Source organism: Ornithodoros turicata, chromosome 1 (assembly GCF_037126465.1).
Source record: "Ornithodoros turicata isolate Travis chromosome 1, ASM3712646v1, whole genome shotgun sequence".
In the NCBI taxonomy this organism is placed as follows: Eukaryota; Metazoa; Arthropoda; class Arachnida; order Ixodida; family Argasidae; genus Ornithodoros; species Ornithodoros turicata.
The window spans coordinates 163757863-163760779 of NC_088201.1; the positions used below are offsets into that span (position 1 = coordinate 163757863).

Below are 2917 nucleotides of genomic sequence, written 5' to 3' on the forward strand. Positions count from 1 at the left end.
AAACTCTGAGGTAATAAGATGCACAAATAAATTAGCAATATGCTATGCAAGTAGGTCTCTGCGCACGAGAGGGGAAATGTTTGGAAGACGACATGACAAAGTGAGTATCCTCTCCGAAGGCAACAATAGAGGACCACATGTGGACATGTAGTAAAATTATGACACTATATGGTGAAAGACGAAGCCACCTGGTACACAGTGTAATTGATGGCCCTCTTATTTTCGAAAAGGGTGGGGAAATTAGGATGGCTCCACCGGCATGAGGAGAAAGGGGCAACCTAAGGGGCTGCGCAGATAGCTCACACGCTTGCATAGCATACAATGGCATACAAGTTGATGTGTAGAGACTACACTCCTTCACACAGTAAGATACATTATGCATACTGATTGTAGCAATAGTAGACAATGGATAGCAATGGTGGATAAGTTTTTTAGACTCTGTGTTAGTACTGCAAAGCAACTGTGGCTATGTGTGGTGTACTGAGATGGATAGATGGAGCGAAAGAGAACAGCACGAGGGAGTGGTAGAAAGGCTCTGCATCCTGTGTCGAATTCACAGGGGAAATGTTGCATGATGTAGCAATAATTGTAAAAATAAAAAAATCATATACATGTTTGAGGACTTCAAGTCCTGTAGCTCACAGCACCCTGAGTGTGTACACGAAAGGGCCACTCACTTCATGTTCTCCCTCACAGGTTTCCTCTAGAGCGAGTTCCTCCTGTGTTCTGGCTGGAGCTGGGAGTTGCTCCTGTGCCCCACCAGGAGCTGTGACTAGTTCCATCTAGGAAACAACCAGTATGCCATACAGCAATTGCCACGACATAGCAGAAAAATACAGAATATAAACCTAAACGTATGAAGCACAAACACTGTGCAAGGAAATGCTGTGAACACTGCGTATCATGCCCTGAGAGTGTGAACACGAAAGTGACACTCACTTCATGCTCTGCTTCACGTGCTGCCTCAGGTGCTGTTGAAAGCTGTGCTACCTGGAACATAACCGACATCATATGTGTGCCATAGGTAATGAAATATTGCTAGGGATTGGCAGAAAAATGTAGATCACAAGTCCATATCTCATGTGCTGCACTTTCTCGTCATGTTACTTAATTGAAAATTTCAATAAGGTTACTGCGCATGACCAAAACAAAAAGTATGTTCTCTGATAGCATTACTTACAGAATTTGCTATTCAAGTTTTTTCTTTCCTTTCTTTTATTTTCGTCGACATTAACGCTCACTGATTCATAACAGGTTGTCACAATTTCTTGTACCGTTCAAACAATATTATACGCACTTTGGAGTACGGGAACGAGAGCACTCAAACGCACCTGCAGCTCAGGAGCAGACACAGAAGGATGAGCGATGGGCACCGCACCAGGTCTTAATCGAATCCGTGCTAACGATGTCCTGTCCATGTCACGGTTCTGAAAGTGCTTGGAGCACACTACACTGTGTTTGCTGGGTGTCCATCCAGTTCTCCCAATGGCCTCAACCCAAGCTTCTCGAAGCGTAGGATCTCGTGGGAAACTGTAATCAATAAATAGAAGTAAAGTCAACTGTCGTACGATGTGCGACAAACGCATATACTTACCAGTGAAATGTTACGCCCGAGGCTTTTGTTGCCTCGCCGGACCGGTGCTGACAGCCCATGTAGCAACAACGTCCCATATTTATTATTGTAAAGTGTTATTCACAACTTTAAATACCTAAAAGCAGCACAACGACACCAGACTAACACCACATAGTTGCGTTTGGCAAGTTGCCACCAATTGCCACACAGCATAGAAACCACGCCAATTTGTTTTCGTCGCCTTCCGTGCGCGCCGTATCGTCTGCTAGTGACGTCAGGCCTGGACAAGATGGCGGTTTTGCAAGGAGCGACCGCTTGGGGGTGGTTACAAGGTCTGGGACTTCTGGCACCCCTGTGGTTGTAATACGCGGCCATGACGACAAAAAGAAATTTGCAACAGCTCCTGGAACTTCGCGCAAATGACGCCCCGGAGGTCACGGCATGGCTCCGCCGCGCGAAATTGAAGTGGATTTCCCACGACATTCTAGACGAACAGTTGGAAATCGTGGCTCATGGAGTATTCCGTTCCCCGACAGATGAAATCCGTGAAGCGGGGCATTATGCGGTGATTATTGATGAGTCGACAGACATACCTGTCAAGGAACAAGTGTCAAGTGCCATTGTCCCATACATGCCCAGCAATTCGGGACAAAACGTAAAGCTGGCTTCACCTGATACTGCTCCCATAGACGCCATGTATTAGGAATAGAAAACCGCGTGCAGCACGTTCCGTTGTTACCGCTTTGCATTCGTTCTCTAGTGGGACGTTGCCTGTGTCATAGCGGAACATCTGGTGCAAGTTTCGTTGGCGAATGTTTGGGTCTTCGAGGTTCCATTTCGGTTCCAAATTTTGTACCTGTAAAGAAGGCTTCTCGGGATGCACTAATGCGCTGGTTGGAGCCCTCGACCAGGTGAGTTAGGTCAAATGCACCATGCATTTTGCAAGAAACGTGTGAGTTGAATGCTCTGTACGGCTTCTCATACACCCAACAAGACAGATAGGTTCACATCATTTATTGTGGATGAAAACAAAAACAAATACCATCTTGCTGTCGCGAGACTTTTCCTCCAATACAGGTAGCATACGAGAAATTGGCCAGTGGCGCGCAGGCAAGGAATGTGGTGATATGAGCGGTGGTAAAGAAGCTCTGAGGCCGATATTAGAACACTCGGTTGATTTCTTTCACCTCCCAAGAATTTGGGACTAAACGTATAGAAGTCATCACCAACTTGCTGCGGTGGGACGCCCGCATTGAAAATCGAGGGGCGCGCGTACCACATTTTGATGACACTGTTCTACATGGATTCTGATTCTCGTGTGTTTATTGTGAACTGAGAATGCCA

General features: G+C 46.2%; 1 long non-coding RNA gene across 1 annotated transcript; it reads right to left on the reverse strand.

Moving 5' to 3' along the window:
* Positions 1–939: 939 nt before the first annotated feature.
* Positions 940–1697, reverse strand: LOC135372335 (uncharacterized). The gene is made up of 3 exons (XR_010415952.1): positions 1595–1697; positions 1332–1530; positions 940–990 (listed from the first exon to the last, which is right to left on the reverse strand). It is a non-coding gene; the product is annotated as an uncharacterized LOC135372335 (long non-coding RNA).
* Positions 1698–2917: the final 1220 nt, after the last annotated feature.